General features: G+C 38.7%; 1 pseudogene; it reads left to right on the top strand.

Moving 5' to 3' along the window:
* The first annotated feature begins 12607 nt into the window (after positions 1–12607).
* LOC144333938 (beta-defensin 109-like) lies at positions 12608–17808 on the top strand (annotated as a pseudogene).
* The last annotated feature ends 5786 nt before the right edge of the window (positions 17809–23594 follow it).

Genomic DNA, 23594 nt, shown 5'->3' with positions numbered 1-23594 from the left:
GACTACAGGTGGCCAGGGCTCCATTGCATCCAGCTCCCGTGATTTGGAGGGGTCTGTGGGACTAAGGAGCACAGAGCAGAGAGCAGACTGTGTGTGGCGACTCCCAAACTCCCCAGCTGTGGTGCTTCTGGGGATGTTGGAGCCCAGGCCAGGCAGGGACCACAAGCAGAGACTCTGCCTCATCGAATTCTGGTGAGGGACATTGTAGTTCGCAGGGCGCTCCGGAAACCCGCCACCAGAAGCATCTGTGCCAATGATTCGTTGCCTCAGAAACTGGGTGACGGTGACGCGTGGGAGTCAGACTTCCGCTGTGATGTCAGTAGGAAACTGGGGAATGACTGTGCATTTGCTCTCTAGATGACTGAATCAGGGAACAGTTAGGGAACCCTGAGAGATGCAGGCCTTCAGCTGTGCCCCGCCCTGACAGCAGTGTTTTGGACGCTGTGAAGCGTTCTGCACAAAGCTTTCTTGGGGTGTTTCCTCAGCCTCGAAAATTGGGCTCTGGAATGCCATTGGAAATAGGTGTGTTTAATTTGTTTTGAAGTGAATAAAATTCTCAAAAAGATGACGTACTCTCTTTTGACTTTCATTCCGTGTTTGTGTGTAACTGATTTTCCAAGGGCTTGAAAATTTCTTGACTTGTCAGCAATCCAAGTCATTTTGTCTCCGAAACAGAGTTGATTGAGGGGACCGCAGGTCTTCGCAGGACCTGTGACTTCTGAAGCATCCACAGGGGCAAGAGAACCTCAGCCCCACTCTACCAACACGCACCTAGTCAAATTCCGCCAAGTGAATCTCACGCACACTAACACGTGAGGAGTGTTGCTTACACCACGAGTCCCCATTTGGCTCACGGCGATGCCACATGTGGGGTTTCACACGTATGTGTTGCACCGCAGTCCATTTCACAGTGGTAGAATAAATGTATTGGTTTTTTGTCGGTTTGTTGGAGGCAAAAGCCTGTGATGTTGTTGGTTTTTGGTGGGAGAGTTTCACTTTCGAAAAGAAAATACTCTGAAAATGGAGGTTGTCCTAGATTGTATTTCAAAGTGAGTCTACTTGATGCCAGTGAAGCATATTTTGGCATATAATACATATGGTTATATTATATTTTGTCTATATTACCTCATTTAAAAAAACTATTTTGTGAAAAATGTCAGAGTTAGATATACCAATGTTCAATTTCTGATCACGTGTCCAGAAGCACTGTAAAATGCAGCCTAGAATGCAAAAACTTCTTTGTTGAATTCTCTGCAGAGCGGCATTGCATTCAGGGGTTTTCAAGGTGCACTAGTGTGGTATGAGCTGGTCTTTGGCTTCCTGCTGAAGTTAGAATCCTGTAGATTGTTTAGGGGTGGTGTCTGCTTGTCCCATCTTTCCAGGTCATCATTAACCTTTCCTTGGCACCCACGTGGACTCAGAACTTACCTAGAGTCACAGGCAGGTCTGGGAAGCTGGCCTTGAGCCTTTGTGCAGTCCATGATGGTTCCATCCTCTGATCCGCTGGGGCACATTCTGCAGAGGGATGGGCTGGCATAAGCTGTCCCTGCCTTTCTGAAAATCACGGAGATTCCTGGTACCTGAGGCCACATAGAAATATCTGTGTAGTTTCAGGCAGGACAAGGATGCCATTCACAGGCTCCTGTTCTTCCACTTAATGGCAGCAAGAGTGATTCCTGGGTTTCCTAATTGACTTCAAAACAATTTTGGTGACTTTGTTGTGTCAATGACCACTCCTGTTTCTGTGGCATCCAGTTCACCTGTAAGGTTTTTGGGGATTATGTGGAAACTCGTGCATTTTTCCAGAGCCTCACTTCATCCTGAATGCTCTCAGGCATGCACAAGCAGATCCCTGCCTTGGTGGCATCTTGGAGCATTGCAGGAGACCCCTTAGGTCTAGGAGGCACTAGGAGGTCCATCAGGAATTGGGAGGGCATGTGTCTGCCCATCTGTAGTGTGAACTTCTATTCACCTTCAGAATGCAGATTCTTCCTGAACTAATACATTATCTTCATCTTGGTGTAAGTAGCCACAAAAGAATAATTCATATTAACTCCATGAATAAAAATAACTGAAAACCAACAATGGAGTTAATAACGACAATGTTAATTATTATAATATTGATAGTAATAATAAAACAAAGGCATTAGAGATTAGAGATTCCCTTAGGTGAAGGACAATGTGAAGATATAGGGATACATGAGTTGTTTGGACTCAGAGTCCAATGAAACGTGTTCCTCAAAGGCAAAGACAAGAAGCATAAGGAAAATACAAAGTTCATGGATGATCACCTGGGCTACCTTGGAACTCATGTGGGAACACTGCAGGCAAAGTGTACCTCGCCCTGGGACTGCCCACCACCTAGCCCCCACTCACCTTCATGAGGTAGGACAGCAGGATGACGGGGAAGGAGTCCATGCAAGGGATGCAAGACTTGTGTCACACCTGATTCAAAGAAGCACTGCTTATGACAGATGTTTATCTCCTAACACTGTGGCACCTCTAACTACCTGGCTGCATGTCTGCCACTTGTTCTTCTTAGGTCACAGGAGGGACAGATATTACTGTCCACCCATCTGCATACAGCGCCATTGGAGGACTTTATCCTTGTTGCTTCCTCTTTGGAAAGGGGCAACATACATGGCAGATGCCATTCTCTGTCTCTTTGGAAAACTTTGCCAGCACATTTAAGGTTTTCTTCAGCCACAGAAAGCCACCTGCTTCAAAGTCTCACCCTCCACAAGTGGCAAGCACACAATTATTAATGGAGGCAAGGGATGCATAGACTTTGCCATTTGATTCAATTGGGACAAATAGGGGAGGCCTTCTTAGCTGAACAGCTCTGTCTGTGCGGCCAGTTGACAAAGTCAGGCTGCGTTGCCATTAGACTTGTCCCTTTGCACAGAAGGCTTCCCTCTAATCCTTTCTACAGATGTGGATCCTGACATTACTTCCTAATAAACATCCTGCACACTAAACTTCATCTATATCCAGCTCCCTGGGAACCAAACCTGTGACAAAAGTGAAAAGTTTCTAGGGAAAATATGGTTTCCTTATCAGACAGGGATCAAATTCTGCTGAGCTAGAACATAAGGTAAAGTCTGATGCCATCTCATGATTTTTTTTATTAGGACATTACCACTGCCAGCAAAAATTATGTGCATCAATTCATGGGGACAAAAATCATATTGGAGTGGGATGAGGTTGTTGTGAGTTGAGGAGAAATTTTGACGAATGAACTTTACCCTCAGTTGACTTCAGGAGAGGAGATGAAGATGAAAACAGCTGGAAATAAAAGATGTCCAAAAACATTTTTCTGGTTTTTTAAAAATCAAATTTCAGGTTGGGAGACACTATGTTTAAATTCTAAAAGGATGTAGCATACTGAGAGGAAATAACAATAGATAAATTGTCCTTTTTGTAAATAATACACTTCATGGTACGACAGGAGACCAAGGGACACAACACAAATTTGGAGTTAAAGAAACTAAGAGACACTGTCGATACTCAGCTGTTATGGCAGAGATGCCGGAATGATGGATGTCCATGTAGCAGTATTTTTTTTTTTTAGACATAATCTTGATCTATAACCAGGCTGGGGTGCAATAATGTGATCTCAGCTCACTGCAACCTCCGCCTCCTTGGTTCAAGAAATCATCCTGCCTCAGCCTCCCAAGTAGCTGGGACTACTTGCGCACCACCACACTCAGCTAATTTTTGTATTTTTAGTAGAGATGTGGTTTCACCATGTTGGCTAGGATGGTCTCGATCTCCTGATCTTGTGATCTGCACCCCTTGGCCTCCCAAAGGGTTAGGATTAGAGGTATGAGCCACTATGCCCGGCCCATGTAGCAGTACTTTTGAACTTAATGGCTGAAAGCATCCACCTCCAAACTTATGTATTATATTCGCAAAAGAGTACAAACCATGTAATGAATTTTAAGGGGAAGACAAGCCTGTGGGAATTCAACAGCCATGGCAACGTTTTGAACTTCTTTTTATTAAACATATAAGAAGTAAGTGAAGTTCAAGACCTAACAGAATTGCCAGGAATTATTTGAAGAATTACCAAGATGACTTAGACGCTATGAAATCCTTACGATGCCCTCTGGTGGAGTTTCCTCCTGGAGCCAGTGATTTTAAGCCAGAGGCAAATGTCTCTGCAGGCATAAGAATTCGACCCAAATGTACTCTTCAATTTTAAACGAGATGACAATAAAATTGTCTCCTATATAGTAACAACTTTTTTTTTTCTTTCAGACAGAGTCTTTTTCTGTTGCCTATGCTGGAGTGGAATGGGGCACTCTTGGCTCACTGCAATCTCTGCCTCCTGGGTTCAAGTGATTTTCCCACCTCATCCTCCTAAGTAGCTAGGATTATAAGCATGTGCCACCATGTCTGACTGATTTTTGTATCAGCAAAATTATTTCTGGGGTGGAGAGTTAGGGACCTTTATTCTCCCACATCCAAAAACGTGTTCTCCAAATGATCTGTCAATAGAAATAACTGATATGTATATTTGCTAACCTATCTTTTTCTGTCTTTAAATTCAGAACTAGAGTGTGGAAAAGTTATATTAAGAAGGTTTTCTCAATTTTCAACACAAGTGATGGGCTAGGCACTATTCTAGGTGCTACAGATACACATTCACATACCCACAATAGTTATGCACCAAAAGAAAAGTACAGATTAGCTTTTTGTTTTTTTGAGATGAAGGTTAATTCTATCACCCAGGATGGAATGCAGAGGCGCAATCTCAGCTCACTGCAACCTCTGCCTCCTGGGTTCAAGCGATTCTCCTGCCTCAGCCTCCTGAGTAGCTGGGATTACAGGCATGTGCCACCATGCCCAGAAAACTTTTGTATTTTTCAGAAAGACGGCTTTCATTATGTTGGCCAGGCTGGTCTCAAACCCCTGGTCTCAAGTGATCCCTGCACCTCGACCTTCCAAAGTGCTGGGATTATAAGCATGAGCCATAGTGCCCAGCCAAAGAGAATAGCTTTAAATAGAAAGCATGAAAACAAAAGAAACGTATGCCCATCAATTTTATACTGTATTTGGCCAGGTGCAGAAGACCGACTTGTAGTATTGTAAGGAATAAGGTCAGTTCACATCTAATTGTTTGGACAAGTCACCAGAAACCAAAAGTTGGAGGAGTTGTATCTTTTGAGGTGGGTTGCACAGGCAAGCAGCAAGTTGCTATCTCTCCAAAGTCCTAAACTGTTCTATGTGTCCTACTGTGGAAAAACGCATCTTCTACTTGATTTCAATTTATATAGGAAAATGCTTAATAAAACTAATAAGGGCTACATTCTTGGGACACAGCTAGACCACACATATACTGAATCTTGATTCTGGAAACACATCTTGTTCAATGTAATTGGATTTTCATGACAACAAAAATGTAACCCTGACACAATATTGGAGAGTCAAAAGGAAAGGACATTTTGGATTGAATTTTTTTATTTTAAAAAATGTCCTTGAGTTCTATTAACAATAGCTAAAATCTGGGAACAACTCAAATGTCTACCGAGAGGAAATCGATAAACAAATTATACGCATATTATAGAGTAATATTGGGCAATAAAGGGGGATGATCAACTCTATTAATCAACATCTTGGATCAATATAATCTTTCTCACCCTGAGTGGGGAAAGCTAAGATAAAAAGTGTCCTATAATATAAATAAATGTGCACAAAATTCTAGAACAGACAAACCTAATATAAGCTAAAAAAAATTCAGAAAAGCCAGGTACAGTGGCTCATGCCTGTTACGCCAGCACTTTGTGAGGTGGGTGGATCACATGAGCTCAGGATTTTGAGACCAGACTGGCCAACATGCTGAAGCTACTCCGTCTTTACCAAAAATACAAAAATTAGCCCAGTGTGGTATTGTGTGCAGGAACAGAAAACCAAATACTACATATTCACCGTTATAAGTGAGAGCTAAACATTGGGTTATACATTGCTTAGCTCTCACTTATATGGAAACAATAGACACCGGAGATTCTTAGAGGGAGGAGGGAGGGTTGGGTACAAGGCCTTAAAAACTGTCTATTGGGTATTATGTTCACTATGTGTGTGATGAGATCATTCATACTCTAAACCTCAGCGTCACACAAGACATCCATGGAACAAACCTGCACATGTATCCTCTGTGTATAAAATTAAAATTAAAAAACTAAAATGAACTAACAGATATGAGTAGGAATTTCTCAAAAGAAGAGATACAAATGGACGATATATATATAAACAATTCTTACCCTCTCTAGTCATCACGGGAATGCAAATGAAAACTACCATGAAATATCACCTCACACCTGTTAGAATAACTATTATCAAAAAGATGGATGATAACAAGTGTTGGTAAGGATGTGGAGAAAAGGGAGCCTTTGTATACTGGTGGTGGGAATGTAAATTAGTATGGCCATCTTGGAAAATAGTATGGAGGTTTCTCAAAAAATTAACAATAAAAATACCATTTTGTTCCAGCAATCCCATTTATTTTATATATATATATATATATATAACATATAATATATATATGAAGTCATTGAAATCATTATGTGAAAGAGATATCTGCACTCATATGTTCCTTTCAGCTCTGTTCACAATAATCAAGATATATGAAGAAGACACACATGTTATCATTCATTCACGGACGGATGAATTAACGTTTTATATATATATGTACGCACAATGGAATACTATTCAGTATTATATAATAATGAAACCCTGTCATTTGTGACAGCATCGGTGGATCTGAAGGGCATGAAGTCATGTGAAATAAACCAAACACAGAATGACAAATATTGTATGACTTCACTTGTATTTGAAATCTCAAATAAACTCAGAAGCAGAGAGTTGACTGGAGGTTGCCAGGAGCTCTGGTGCAGGTAAATGAGTAGGTGTGATTATAGTACAAAGTTTTAGATATACAAACATAAATAAGTTCAGGAGGTCTAATCTACAGCATAGTGCTTATAGTTATGAATGCTGTATTGCATACTTAAAATATAATAGGAGGGTGAATTTTATGTTAATTGTTCTTACTAATAGAAGTAATAATTAGAATGGGAGGGAGAACTTCAGGAGGTGATGATTATGTTTATAATCCTGATAGTAGTGATGCTTTCACAATGTATCCTTATCCTCAAACTCACTGAGATATACACATTAAATAGGTACAGCTTTTTGAATGTAATCATATCTCAACAAAGTGTTTTTAAGGGAGGTTGGTTAAAAAATTTAAAAAGGAAGGGTAGATGTTCCTTTGCCCTTCTCCCACACCTTTTTTCTTCCTGCTGTCTAGAATTCAGAAATAATAGGTGGGAATTTAGCAGCCAATCTAGGGTATTTTCTAAAGTATAGCAGAGCAGATACCTGGAAGGGACCTGCATCCCTAATGATATTAGAAAGTATCTGTACTAGCCCTGAATGGTGTAACTACAGGTTAATTTTAAGTGACAAAGAAATCAACTTCTGTCTTGTTTAAGCAACTTCATTCAGGCATTACTTTTATAAACATGTAGAGAATACATACTCGTTATGAGCAGAAACAATGTTTATAAATAAAACAATGGTGATAAATAAAAGAAAATAAAAAGCAGTGAAACAAAGTGGTTTAATAGCTATACATAGTTGTTTTGTTGAAAGATTCTGCTGCTAATATTATTCAATATTTTTGTATGCTGGTGCAAGTAAGGAAATTTACATTGTCTAATAAAAATTATTTATCAATTTATAAAACAGTAAACATTTCATAGAATGGGGCTAAGAATCTGCATTGCAAAATAACTTTCAGTTGATTTTATGCACAGTAATTATTGAGAATCCCAACAGATCTGGACCTACATAGGTGCTATCAAGACTTAAGGAAGAAAATTTTCCTGACTCTATCCACACCTCCAGTTAGTAACAGATCTAGAGATTCAGAACTCAAATCCAGACCTCCTGCTTCCATGTGCAGTGGCCTTTCACTGTCCTGTTTTGCTTCACTTGTTGAAGAGGATTTGAGAATAAATGACCACATGATTCAACTCTCTCCTCAGCTCTGAGGAATATAGCCCTGTCCTGGCAAACAAGAAGCTCACACAGTAGTAGAGGAGGCAAATAGACATTCACTAATCTAGCATATAAGCAGTAGGCACTGTACCATAAACAAGGCACTGTGGGGGTTCAGACCAGGAGCAAAGCAGGGATTAGCAGGGCTAGTAAAGTCTGGGAAGTGTTCACTAACAAAATGTCTAATCATTAACTAAACCAAATGGTTTCTCAACATGGCCTAATTAATTGCAACTTAATATAAATGGTTGGTTGTTCATAAACCTTAACCTTTTGCCAAAATATTTGTAGCTTATGTTCCCATTTAACAAGGTTTTCTGGTCAAAACTGTGCACCCACATCTTTCTAATGAACTTAGTGTCCAATAAAACATGGACTTTCAGTCATCCCATGAAGGTGATTTTGCGTGCATAATACATCTCTGTCTGTGAATATGCCTAATGAGGTATGGAAGGACATTTATTATCCAAACAAAGACATTCCACTGGTGCTAGAGAGCTACAGACGGAAGGTTTTTCTGCCTACTGGAAATAAAGGCAAGCTTTCTTCTTCCTTCAGCAGTGAGGATTGCTGTCCTCCTCTTTATCATTCTCTCTCTCTCTTTTTTTTGAATGGGCAAAACACTACCAAATAACAAGATAAACTTTGTGTAAGCCTTGCTAAGAGCAGAGTTCTGACACCTTATGGTGCTATAATACTCAAAGCAAAAGCAAAATCACCTATGACCAGAAAACGGAGTCACAGGAAATCTAGAAGACTTATTGGCCGAGAGACCTGTAGCCTCATAGTTCATTAGCTCTCCATAAGAACTCTCAAGTGAAATGAAGTCAGTGGTGGTTCAAGTACTTGAAACCCTCATTACGCTACCTCTAAATGTGAATTAATTAGGCAAGTTTACTAGCAGTTACTAGACCTCAAAAGCAAGAGAATCAGGCATTATTCTACTAAATATTGTTCTCCATAACTCCTCTATTTTCTTTAGGAAAAGCTAGTTAGCCTAAGACACTTGGCATAAGGGCTATGCCAAAGCTATGTTGGGGTCAGCCAGGAAGGATTCATGGGGGTCTCCTTGAAAATATTACAATAATCGAAGAAATCTTCAACCTATTGCCCCTCAGTACTGTTGGTCCCTTGTACTTGATTTTTCCCCTTAAGTTTTATTCCAATTTCTAATATTATCATTCCCTCTTCTTTCTCAGCAACTAGTCCTCCAAAGTAGAACTTAAACAATGACCAGACATGGCCCTGCAACAGAGCATATCCTTCTACATTTAGCATGCAATCATGAATCACAGGTATAAGACCCCTTGAACAGACATGATTTTGGTGACTACATGTAGGACTTATTGCTTTTACCCAAGAAGAGGATCAGACATCCTAAGTAGCTCAGAAATTTTTCTGGAGCTCTTGAATGTGTATAGGCAAGAAAGATTAAGCAACCTGTTGCCTTACATGAGGCATACTATTTTCTTATGTTTTCTTTTGAATTCAGGATTTCAAGGTTGGGGAAGGAGTGGGAAAGTAGCCATGGACATGTGAGAATGTGGATGATCCTTTTACATTGTCAGGAACGGTTAAATTCTATGCTTTATGTTGTTTGCTAAAAGACACTTTCCAAAGCTTTCAACAGAAAATATAATGGCACACATGCCTATTCTTGGTGAACCCAGACTTTTTATCTAGTCTGTGATAGTCAGTTTTGAAGGACTGCTTAGGGTAATGAATCTTTCAAGTTGTAAAGATGAAGGGAAGTTTTTGGACAATTCTCATTTTGCTGTAGGAAAACTAATCTGGAAGAAGTAAAAGGGAGAGATTGAAGTGGGAGAGAACGGAGGTGGAAAATGAGTTCAGTTGATCAAATATTTGTTAAGTATGTCGGGCCCTTAAAAGGAAGCAAGCAAAGAAAAAAAGCATGTGATGGCCTTGCTCCTAAGAAGCCAGAGGCCAGTAACCTGGATGGCTATAGACCAGAAAAACGTTCACAAGCCCCTACAATACAGCACTGGCATAGGATGAAGAAGAAGATTCTTTCTATGAGATAAATAGCATACAACCAAATAAGAAAGCCAAAAGTTACACAAAGTTCAAAAACCTAAGGCACCAACCTTTAAGAGATCTGATTGTCGGTGATGACTTTGGAAGGAAAGTTATTATTAGGATTATTTTAGTACTAAGAGTTTTGAGCTGTCTATCCAATATTTTCATCTGCACCTCTGCCTTAGTAATACTGTCTGTGTGTGTGCGTGCGTGCGTGTGTGTGTGTGTGTGCACATGTGCCTTTTCATGTATTTGAAATATATTATCTACACCACACTCCACATAGGTTTGGGGGTTAATTACAAACAGGCTGATCTGAATCTATACTCTTAGGGACGGGGTTAAGCTACTCTACCACATTGTGAAGGGTTGATATGTAAGAGACTCTGAACATCTTATAAATTATCTTTAAAATGTTTCCTTTCTTGGGAAGGGAAGAATAAGTATTTGTAAACAAATGCAGAAATATCTTTACCTAAACAAAAGAACAGTTAGTTAACCTTGTTGTGATTAGCAGAGAGGATAGCTGCAGACACTATAAAATCACTCAGCAACAAGATTTGACAAAACGTTACAGATGGCTCTATTTTTCCTGTTTTATACAGGAAAATATTAAGGCCCTGGGAATTGAAGTACTTTTCCCAACAGTGGAGTAAATGTCAGAGTCAAGGCTGTGTTTTACATCTCGGTTTTCCCACACATCCTACCCTATGGTTCTGTTGTGCTGTTCCTTTGTGTGACTCCTCAAAGCCTGGTTAAAGGTGATACCGTATCAAATTGTATTAACTCAGTAGCACAAAACACCAGGGAGTTGATTTATAAGTGTATTAACCTTGTGGCATTACTGAAGACCCATCTGATTAGTAGTTATCAAGTAGTCACCCTGGCTAAATATATAGGTTTGATTTTTAATTTTGAAAATGAAAAATATTTTAAAATATATGTCTTACATCCATATCTCCAGGAAATTTTAATCAAGTTTTAAAACTTTCAAATTTAGATAAACTCATGTTTTTTGTTGTTTTAATTTTCACTCAATGAAAATAGTAAAAAACTAATTGGATAGAACAGCACAGCAGAAGCATTACTTATCGCCAAAAATGGGATACAACAAGACTGAAGAAGAAAATGCAGGACAGTGCTTAAAAAAGCAGTCTAATGAAAAGTGGGGTCTCCTCAGGATGTCCTTAGGTAGACATTGCAGCAGAACTGCAAAGTTTTCTTTAGAAGGCTGGGGAAGAGAGGAGGACACAGAGAAGGGGCAAGAGTGGAAACTAGAATGAGGCTCAGAATACCAAGCGTTAGTGCTGTCCCTATCACCTTCCTCACTTGATCACTGGGTGATCTTGGGCAAGTTTCTTCCTTTCCCTCAGCTCATTTCCTCATCTGGAAGGTAAGTCACTAGACAAGATAGCCTTTGATGTTCATTGTAACTCTAACTGATCTTCCCCAAGCAAATAGCTGGGAAAGACACTGTGCCCACAATATGCAAGACACAAGGTTTACAAGCAAAGAACAAATCAAAACAAAAGATGTTTTAAAACCCCTAATGTCACTTGAATTCTTACAACTAAGCAATGGTACATCATACTTTTACAAAGCCCTTCTGTGATTTCATTTTTAAAATCATTTCAAGTTTTATTTTACTTCATATTAAGATAATGGGAGATAAAGTGTTACATGGGTTCATGCAGGAATATATGTAAGAGACACAAAAATCCAAAATAGGTAATTGTTATATTAGTTGTTCCCTTTACTGAGGGGGAGCAGACAAAAGAATGTTAGAAAAAGCTTCATAAAGTGGATTACATAGAATGTGCTTTTAAAAAGTTTGGTATTTTATTGAGTGGGAAAGAGCAATATGGGGAGTTATTGTTCAAGGGTTAAAGCTATGCAAAATTTGTCAATTACAAAGATAGGCTCTAAAACATAGTACCTATAGTTATTACTGAGGTATTTTGTATTTAACAATTTGTTAAAAGGGTCGATCTTAGGGGTTCTGACAACAACAACAACAATAAAGGGACGTAGGAAACACCTGGAGGTGATGGATATATTATTACCTGGATATTGGTTGTGGTAACAAGAGTAATATCTATGTGCAAATTTGCCAAACTATATCCATTAATTACGTACAGTTTTTGTATAACAATTTTACTTCAGTTCCTACTATATTGCCTGGCAAACAATACTTTATACTTAAAGTAAGAGCAATGACTATTGCATGTGTATGTTGAAAATAATAAAGAAAGCAGGTGACAATAAGACATCCTGAGTCTTTTGGAAATAAACAGCATTCACCTGCTTTCTCATCCATTGAGATATCACCACATTTATGTACTTGTGTGTCCCTGGAAGTTTCTTGTGGGAGATTTAGTTATTCTCTTTTCGTTAGGCTCTACTAACCAAGAACAAATCACAGACTCAGACAGCATCATAAAAAGGCCCAGACCCACGATGTCCAGAGACTCCAGGCTCAACCTACATAGATGCTGGCCCTTCAGCCATGAGACTCCATTTGCTTCTTCTTATTCTCCTTCTTTTTTCAATTCTTTTATCCTCAGGTAAGTTAGTAGCTGATTACTACAAGGTTCTGCAGATTAGAAGGCTATATCCCTGGCCAGACAAGATCCTAGAATCAGTCCTGTGAGTTCAAGAACCTAATATTTACAGCTTCACTAGGATAATAATAGGGAAAAATAGAAAAGAGACTCATTTAGCAGTAGCTCCTGTTGATAAGATTCCATCCATGTTTTTTGATCTAGTGAGTGTATATAATAATGGATGCTGCTGAAATTCAATCCTGTCAGATCAAACTGCCTACATATAAATTTCCATGTCCCACCAAGGCATCTCAAGATACAAAGTAAGAATACAACAGAATGTGACCTCAATGAGATGTCTTTGTGGGACCTGGAAATTTATATGCAGGCAGTTAGATCTGACAGGATTGAATTTCAGCAGCATTTATTATTATATTTGCAGAGGTTGCAGTGAGACAAGATCGCGCCATTGCACTCCAGCCTAGGCGACAGAGTGAGACTCCAAAGAAAGAAAGAGAGAGAGAGAGAGAGACAGACAGGAAGGAAGGGAGGGAGGGAGGAAGGAAGGAAAGAAGGAAGGAAGGAAGGAAGGAAGGAAGGAAGGAAGGAAGGAAGGAAGGAGAGAGAAAGAAAGAAAGAAAGAGAAAGAAAGAAAAGAAAGAAAGAAGAAAGAAAGAAAGAAAGAAAGAAAGAAAGAAAGAAAGAAAGAAAGAAAAAAGAAAGAAAAAAGAAAGAAAGAAAGAAAGAAAGCATTAGTGAGGGAGAGTGAGTGAGAGTGAGTGTGTTTGGGCCCCTACTGATGATGCTAAACTATCACAAGCCCACACTCAGCCTTTCAACATTTGCTGGAGATTCACTTGTTTCCTTGTTATCTCCACCAAGGGCAGCTTCCTCCTGCTTCTGCTGCTGCAACTCAGCTAGGCACAAAGCATCTGTGGATCCGTTCTTTTTTCAGCAGGGCTTCATCGCTCTGAATTTAAGTTAATTAGCTTTTTTTGAGACCTCAGTTCTGTGTTTTAAAATGAAATCTATGATCTATAGTTTATCCAGCTTATTCTCTTTGTCAGGGCAAGAGCATTTTTCTATAACTTTCTAAATTCTAAACAAAAGTAAAAGTTCACTTCTTTTCAGAATCCCCACGTGTCAGAAAGGGTTACTATTATCATCAGTTCAGTGATATTTATGGAATTCCAAGTTGACTCTAATATCAGCTTTTGGGTTAAATTCTTTCTTTCTGATATGTAGCCTTTGAAATTTTATTTGCTGCGGATCTCTTGGTAGTGAACAATTTTCATTTTTCTCTGTCAATTTCATATTGTGATTTTTGATCTGGAAAGACGGCATTACTGAGTACCCAATTCTATATTAACAGTTATTTGCTCTCGACATTTGTTGATACTAGTTTACTCATTTTTAGTTTTTGCTTTACTATAATAATCAGATAAATATTATTTCATTATAAATTATCCTTTTTTCAATGTTTGTATGGTCTGGTGTTTGGTTTTAATGTTTTATAATTTAACTAAAGTGAGTTTATTTTTATATCATCTGTTAGAAATATATTGTTTGAATCAATGGATTTATACCTTTTCTTAATTTCTTTTTGAGAATCTCTTGAAATGGTGAATCCTTTTACACTTCTCTCCCCCCATATTTGAATTAAATAAATGTTAGACCTTGTGTTTCCATGCTACATTCTGGGTGTATCATTTAAACATTTTTTTCTTCACTAGTTATCCTCTTACCTGTGTCTAATATATCATTAATAACTTGCATTTATTTTTAAATTATTTTTTGTTTCAGACCTGCCTTTTTTTTTTTTTTTTTTTTTGGAGGTGGAGTCTCGCTCTGTTGCCCAGGCTGGAGTGCAGTGGTGCGATCTTGGCTCACTGCAACCTCCAACTCCCGGGTTCAAGCGATTCTTCTATCTCAGCCTCCTGAGTAGCTGGGACTACAGGCACCTGCCACCATGTTCGGCTAATTTTTATATATATATTTTTTAGTAGAGACAAGGTTTCACCATCTTGGGCATGCTGGTCTTGAACTCCTGACCTCGTGATCCACCCATCTTGGCCTCCCAAAATGCTGGGATTACAGGCATGAGCCACCACGCCCAGCCAGACCTGCCCGTTTTTTCTATCATCTATATTGTCTTACTATTGTTTTTACATCTTTGTAATAGTAGATTGTTTCTTTAAACAATTGATACATACCTGCTTAATTATTTCTCCACATTGACGATTTCAATACATCTAGTTTTAAAGGGTCTAGATATGCTATTCATTTCATTAACTTTTATTCATGGTGTCTTGCTTACCTGATCATTTTTAATACTGAACTCATTGTTCATCCTTAACCTGACATCATTTTATGGTCTGAAATGAGAATGCTATTATCCAGACTTCCTCTGTGAAGCCGACCCAATGCTTTAACTCAATATAGAAGTTTCAGCATTAACAAACTGGAACTTCTGATGGCCCCAGAGTCAGTAGTACCATCATTAGCATTACTGATCATAGCAGATCTTCCCAGAAGATCTGGGAAACCCTCACCCCCCTCCATCAGTTATCCAATACAAAGTGCCCACTGCTCAAGCTCCAGTTCACAGACTATTTTTGTGTTTGAAAGAGGAGATATTTTAAGAACTTGCCTAACCATTTTCAGGGATAGAAATGTTTCAAAGAGATCCTCTACTATATATATGTTCTATAGCAGCAGTCACTTGAGAGCAGCTCACTTGCAGTCATGGCCAAAAGCCTAAATCTTTCTTTCATTCTAGTCACACCTATTTTGTATCTTTTGGGGATATCTCAGATTCAGATGCATTCATAGTATTCTATGATTTGCGAAACTACTATAGATTCTTCAAAATGTTACAACATTCCAATGGTATGTTGGGAGGTATAGAAGGAGAGGAAAAACAATGGGCTCAAATCCCCTCTGACTTCTCTTCTTACAATATGTTTCATTGTTCAAAACTTTTAGAACTATATCAATACAGCATTGACAGTGGGAATTCTTTTCCTTCTGACTTAAATAGGATTAAAGGAAGTGTTTTGCTATGAAATTGCTATATGGGTTGTATTCAGATAAATTTTGACTTTATAAAGGCAATATTCTCCTCATTATTTTTAAATGCTTACCAGGATTCACAGTATTATTTTCAGTTCTCCCTGTTTAAAGGCATATTTAAATAACTTGATGACGTGGATATAGTATATATGTTACTCTGCTACAGAAACAGAAAAACCACCACCAAATTATATTCTAAGATACTTGGTACACCAATTGCACCATCTTTTTTATCTAAGACATTCAATTCTTCCACAGGTGGGAGTACATGAATTAGCATCATTTACTACTCATAGCTTTCACTACAGACTTTCAGACTTATGGTGCCTAAAAGAAATAGAATACTTCTAGCTGGGTTTAAAAGCTACAAATAAACAGAGGAAATATACACTATTTTGAAAGTATCACTTGAGTGTTATGCATGTATTTCAACATTATATTGCTAATTTTAATTGTTCAAAGTTAAAGAGCTTAAACCTCCCCCTCATGCATTCCTGAATCACCCATTACTCCCACACATACATTGTTCGATACAGCATAAACCTAAGTAAATAAAGATGTGGCAAAATGAAAAAAATAAAATAACGTTATACCATTCTCATCTGTGAATGGCATCAGTAGACAGATGTGAATAAAAGTAATGTGATTATAATTTTAAAAATCATATTTAATAGGATCCATTTATTATTAAATGAACATTAGGCTACTTAATGAATAATAAATCTTTGACACAATGAAAACTCTTAATGCAGAGTGAGACCAAAATGAAAGTAATAACTGTTTTTCTCCTAACCCTTGCTTTAGTTGGTCTTTCCACCAGACTGTCACTTTAAGGATATTATAATAGCACAAAGCCACCAGCTTTACCATTAGAGAGATCTTCATTAAATTATCTTTGTTTTAATAAACGTTATCTGGAGGAAATACTGGTCTGGACACAATAATAAATGTCAAGTTTTCTAATATTTTCCAGTTTTAGACACAAATTGAAAGGATCATTTATAATGTCAAAAATATACTTTTTTCTAACTAATCTATCCTATGACTAAGACACTATTAGCAATTAAAGTAGAGAGAGCAAATCTAAATGTGGAGAGAAAAAGTAATTTCCACTTGTTTGAACAGATGAAAGCACGAATAAATTGAAAGCCTGAAATATTAGCTTGGGGGAATAAAATCACTCGGGGGAGCAAAAGCAGGACATACCAGCCTTTAACTCTACACTTCCCCCAAGAAAAAATTTATAGATAGTTATGTACAAACCAAAATAGCGCTGGGAGGGTTCAAGGGACCACTTAAGAAACTACAGCAACACAGTGAAGCCAAAAAAAAAAAAAAAAAAAAAAAAAAAAAAAAAAAAAAAAAAAAAAGAGAGAGAGAGAGAGAAAGAGTGAAAGAAAAAAAAAAAAAAAAACAAAAAAAAACGAATAGCCATATAGAAAAAACAACTCCTGAAATCGGCATACCTGAGACAGCAGAAACATCTTTTCTGGCTAGGAACGAAAAAAGCAGAAAGGGACTATCAGTATCAGCCACAAGGTGGAACCACTATGGCCCTCAGTAACCCTCTCTGGCAGAAGACACTGGCATTTTTGCCCCGCAGTAAGCAACAGCCATTTCTGAGAGAAAACCCAGAGGAAAAGATGAAGATGTACCATCCCCTCCCACATCCCTTTTCCCCCACCAAAAATACCGTGACTGTTGTGCCAAACCAGGATCGGAACTACTACCTTTCTTAATCTGCATGTGTCACTGACATATGAGCAGCAACCATTTCAAAAGCTCCCACATAGAAATGCTCATACTAAATGTATTCTGTTACTGAAGAGTGTTTATGGATTTACATTCCATTTGTGGACTATCTCACTGGATCTTCTTTCCTGCAGTAAGAGGTGGTTTGGGTGCTGCTGAAGGTCATTGTCTCAATTGGTCTGGTGTTTGCAGAAGAGATGTCTGCAAAGTAGTAGAAGATCAAATTGGTGCCTGCTGAAGAAGGATGAAGTGCTGTAGAGCATGGTGGATTTTAATGCCAATTCCAACACCACTTATCATGTCAGATTATCAAGAACCCCTTAAACCTAAGTTGAAATGAAACTGATGTAAAATAAAAATACATCAAAAGTGAAGTTATTTGCATCTAAGAATATTGAAATATACATATTAAGTACTTCCATCTTGATAACCATCTTGTGTTTTCACTTATCAACATAAATGAATAAATACTAATTTCAAATATACCCAATACTATTTCTTTGTGAGTCATTAACAGATCTTAACAAAACCTTTAAAAATGAGAAAACTGTTACTTTTGTTTTCCAAGATGGTGGATTGAAGGCATTGTTAGCCTGCCTCTTGCACTTGGAAAGACAAAATGGTGTGTAGAGATTCACACTGAACTTTCTTTCAAGAAGCAACACAGGAACTTAACAGGAAAATTGAAATAAGCCACAGACCATTTGAAAGAAGCAGCAGGATGCAGCTTACACCATAAGCTAGGCAGAAAATTTTGAGTTTCCAGGGTGTGAGATGGGGATAAACTGACTGTAAGATATACACTTCCATTGGGAAACCTATCAATCTAGGCCATGGGGGAAGGCCTTAATCGTACTCAGGGCTGGAGTTGATTCAGTGAAGAGTGATGAGTATATGAGGAGTGGCATTGGGATGTGCTTTGAGTCTCCAGCACGTTCCCAGTTTCTGGCAGGATGGAGGGAAGCCATTTCTGATTCTACCTCAGAGAGGACCTCCCAGAAGTCTGCCAGCTAACTCAAATGGTGGTCACAGGTTGAGAGAACCTCCCAACTGAAATGTTTGATATAATTTTCTGTGGGGACAAACTCCCCAGGCCAGAACTGAGAGGCGAGTGGGACGTGTGATGCAGCAGCAAGCACGGGAGCTGGATGCCCCTGCTCTGCAGGTGGATCAGGAGGGGTTTGGCCTGAAGGTTGCAGTTACTGTCTCAATAGGAGAGGCTTATGGTATGGGTCAGTTTTGAGCTCTGAGTTTAGACTTCTTGAAACTTAGCTAACTACTCCCAGTGGAACACTGTGGGTGTGAGACCTGCCTCGCCAAGGGTGTGGGAGCTGGATGGGGCTTACTGCCAAGCTGCTACTCCCCATTCTTCATATGGACTCTCCTTGCACAGAGGCAGAGGCAGCTTCACTTCTCTCTGGAAAATTACCCCAGTGGCCTAAGAACTGCCTTCCAATTCCCACTGGAGCCACTGCTTGTCCCACACATAGAGAGCCAGAGCATCACTTTACCTGACCTAGTTCCCACCTGGTTTTGCTCAACCACCTACCCTGGTAGATTAACACAAATAACAGAAGAAACTTTTAGAAGCCCTTTGGCTCTACCCGTTCCCTGAGACACCAGAGTACCTCCCATGGGTAACATAAGGCAAGTCCAAATCTCACCACTACCACCACAGCTGGCGGTCTTTTGCAAGCACCACCTCCTGGCTGAAGGCCAACTGACACAGTCCATTAGAGCATCTTGAATTCAGAACATTCAATGTCATGACAGGCCGGGGAGCCTCCTCTGCCCTAATTTGGCTCTCTATCACACATTCTCACACACACACACACACACACACACACATCACACACACACATCAACCTACTGGCAAACCGAGGTAAAAGCACACACACACACACACACCTGCTCAATTCAGGCCATTATCCCTGATGAACATCAATGCAAAAATTCTCAATAAAATACTGGCAAACCGAATCCAGCAGCACATCAAAAACCTTATCCACCACGATCAAGTGGGCTGCATCTTTGGGGTGAAAGGCTGATTCAACATACACAAATCAATACATGTAATTGATCACATAAACAGAACCAAAGGCAAACACCAGACAATTATTTTGATACACGCAAAAATGCCTCTGATAAAATTCAACATCCCTTCCTGTTAAAAACTCTCAATAAACTACGTATTGATGGAACATACCTTAAAATAATAAGAGCTATTTCATACAGCCAATATCATAAAGAATAGGCAAAAGCTGGAAGCATTCCATTTGAAAACCGGTACAAGACAAGGAAGCCCTTTGTAACCACTTCTATTCAACATAGTATTGGAAGTTCTCGCCAGGGCAATCAGGCAATAGAAAGAAATAAAGGGTATTCCAATAGGAAGAGAGAAAGTCAACTTGTCTCTGTTTGCAGATGACATGACTTCCTATTTAGAAAACCCCATCATCTCAACTGAAAAACTTCTTGAACTGATAAGCAACTTCACCAAGGTCTCAAGATACAAAATCATTGTGCAAAAATCACAAGCATTCCATTACACCAACAATAGTCAAGCAGAGAGCCAAATCAAGAATGAACTCCCATTCACAATTGCTACAAAGAGAGCAAAATACCTAGGAATACAACTAGGAGTACAACGGATGTGAAGGACCTCTTCAAGGACAACGGCAAACCACTGCTCAAGGTAATAAGAGAGGATACAGACGAATGGAAAAACATTCCATCCTCATGAATAGGAAGAATCAATATTGTGAAAATGGCCATACTGCCCAAACATTATAGATTCAATGCTATACCCATCAAAATACCGTTGACATTTTTCACAGAATTAGAAAGAACTATTTGAAATGTCATATGGAATCAAAGAATACCCCATATAGCCAAGACAATCATAAACAAAAATAACAAAGCTGGAGGCATTACGCTAACTTCAAACTGTACTAGAAGGCTATGGTACCAAAACAGCAGGCTACTGCTGCCAAAACAGACATATAGACCAATGGAGCAGAGCAAAGACCTCAGAAATAACACCACACATCTATGACCACCTGATCTTTGACAAACCTGACAAAAACAAGCAAGGGAGAAAGGATCTCCTATTCAGTAAATGATGTTGGGAAAACTAGCTTGCCATATACAGAAAACCAAAACTTGACCCCTTCCTTACACCTTATACAATAATTAACTCAAGCTGGATTAAAGATTTAAATGTAAAATCCAAAACCATAAAAACCCTAGAAGAAAACCTAGGCAATATCATTCAGGACACAGGCAAGGACAAAGATTTCATGACAAAAATGTCAAAAGCAATTGCAACAAAAGCCAAAATTGACAAATCGGATCTGATTAAACTAAAGACCTTCTGCACAGCAAAGAAACTATCATCAGCATGAGCAATCAACCTACAGGATGGGAGAAAGTTATTGCAATCTACCCATCTGACAAAGGTCTAATAACAAAAATTGACAAGGAACTTAAACATATTTACAAGCAAAAAAAACAAACAACCCCATCAAAAGTGAGCAAAGGATATGAACAGAAACTTATCAAAAGAAGATATTTATCTAACCAACAAATATATTTTTAAAAGCTCAACAATACTGATCATCAGAGAAGTGAAAATCAAAACTACAATGAGATACCATCTCACACCCATCAGAATGGTGATTATTAAAAAGTTAGGAAACAATAGATGCTGGTGAGGCTGAGAAGAAAGAGGAACGCTTTTACACTGTTGGGGAAACTGTAAATTAGTTCAACCATTGTGGAAGACAGTATGGTGATTCCTCAAGGATCTAGAACCAGAAACACCATTTGACCCAGTAATCCCTTTAGTGGCTATATACCCAAAGGAATAGAAATCATTCCACTCTAAAGACACATGCACATGTAAGTTTATTGCAGCACTATATACAATACCAAAGACATGAAACCAACCCAAATGCGCTTCAGTGCTAGACTGGATAAAGAAAACGTGGTACCTATACACCATAAAATACTATGCAGTCATAAAAAGGAATGAGATCATGTCTTTTGCAGGCACATGGATGAAGCCATCATACTGAGCAAACTAACACAGTAACAAAAAAATCAAACACCGCATGTTCTCACTAATAAGTGAAAGTTGAACATTGAGAAAACAAGGACACAGTGAGGGGAACAACACACAACACGGCCTGCTGAGGACTGGGGATGAGGGAAGAGAACTTAGAGGATGAGTCAATAGGTGCAACAAACCATCATGGCAAAGGATACCTACATAACAAACCTGTACGTTCTGCACATGTATCCCGCATTTTTTAAATTTAAAAACAGGAAATACTTATGGACATACATACATACACACACACACACATCCTTCCCAGATCTTCATTCCTGGTAAGCCAAAGAACCTGGAGAAACACCAGAATTCTGTCCCTCTGAAAATGCAGGACAGGTCTATCTTCATCAGCATAAAATTTTGGACCAAATGTGGTAACTGCAGGTCCACCCCACAATGAGTAACTGAAAATTGAGGCAGTATTTCAGATCCTAAAAAACTGATGAAGCAATTCGTGACACATTTGGGTTGTTTTTGCCTTTTCCTACTATGAAGAGTGCTAGTAGGAAGAAGGAAGAACGGTGTACAAATATCTGTTTGATTCTCTGCTTTCAGAATCCTTTGCTTGTTTGTGTGTTTGTTTGTTCTTTCTTGAGACAGGACATCACTCCAGTCAGCCAGGCTTTTCCAGTCTGTAATTTTTGTTGTTTCCTTTTGTCAAGTTTTAGAAGATTTTATTTAATTTCTATTGAATTTTAAGGCATTTTTAGATATGTATTAAAACATTATCTCACATGCTGTGTGTTACATTTCATTTATTTTCATCGTCCCTTTTTTATTTTATTATTTTATTTTATTATAGTTTATATTCTAGGGAATATATGCACAAAGTGCAGGTTTGTTACATATGTATACATGTGCCATGTTGGTGTGCTGCACCCGTTAACTCGTCATATACATTAGGTGTATCTCCTAATGCTATCCTTCCCTCCTCCCCCCACCCCACAACAGGCCCTGGTGTGTGATATTCCCCTTCCTGTGTCCAAGTGTTCTCATTGTTCAATTCCCATCCATGAGTGAGAACATGTGGTGTTTGGTTTTCTGTTCTTGCAGTAGTTTGCTGAGAATGATGGTTTTCAGCTGCATCCATGTCCCTACAAAGGACATGAACTCATCCTCTTTTATGGCTGCATAGTATTCCATGGTGTATATGTGCCCACATTTTCTTAATCCAGTCTATCATTGATGAACATTTGGGTTGGTTCCAAGTCTTTACTGTTGTGAATAGTGACGCAATAAACATATGTGTGCATGTGTCTTTATAGCAGCATGATTTATAATCCTTTGGGGATATAGCCAGTAATGGGATGTCTGGGTCAAATGGTATTTCTAGTTCTAGATCCTTAAGGAATTGCCATGCTGTTTTCCACAATGGTTGAACTAGTTGACAGTTCCACCAACAGTGTAAAAGTGTTCCTATTTCTCCACATCCTCTCCAGCACCTGTTGTTTCCTGACTTTTTAATGATCACCATTCTAAAGGGTGTGAGACGGTATCTCATTGTGGTCTTGATTTGCATTTCTTTGATGGCTAGTGATGATGAGCATTTTTTCGTGTGTCTGTTGACTGCATAAATGTCTTCTTTTGAGAAGTGTCTGTTCATATCCTTTGCCCACTTTTTGATGGGATTGTTTTTGTTTTTGTTTTTTTCTTGTAAATTTCTTTGAGTTCTTTGTAGGTTCCGGATATTAGCCCTTTGTCAGATGAGTAGATTGCAAAATTTTTCTCCCATTCTGTAGGTTGCCTGTTTATTCTGATGGTAGTTTCTTCTGCTGTGCAGAAGCTCTTTAGTTTAATTAGATCCCATTTGTCAATTTTGGCTTTTGTTGCCATTGCTTTTGTTATTTTAGACATGAAGTCCTTGCCCACGCTTGTGTCCTGAATGGTATCGCCTAGGTTTTCTTCTAGGGTTTTTATGGTTTTAGGTCTAACATTTAAGTCTCTAATCCATCTTGAATTAATTTTTGTATAAGGTGTAAGGAAAAGATACAGTTTCAGCTTTCTACTTATGGCTA

The sequence above is a fragment of the Macaca mulatta genome, chromosome 13 (genome assembly GCF_049350105.2).
Source record: "Macaca mulatta isolate MMU2019108-1 chromosome 13, T2T-MMU8v2.0, whole genome shotgun sequence".
NCBI classification, from domain to species: Eukaryota; Metazoa; Chordata; class Mammalia; order Primates; family Cercopithecidae; genus Macaca; species Macaca mulatta.
This window is presented reverse-complemented; position numbering and strand designations above follow the sequence as displayed.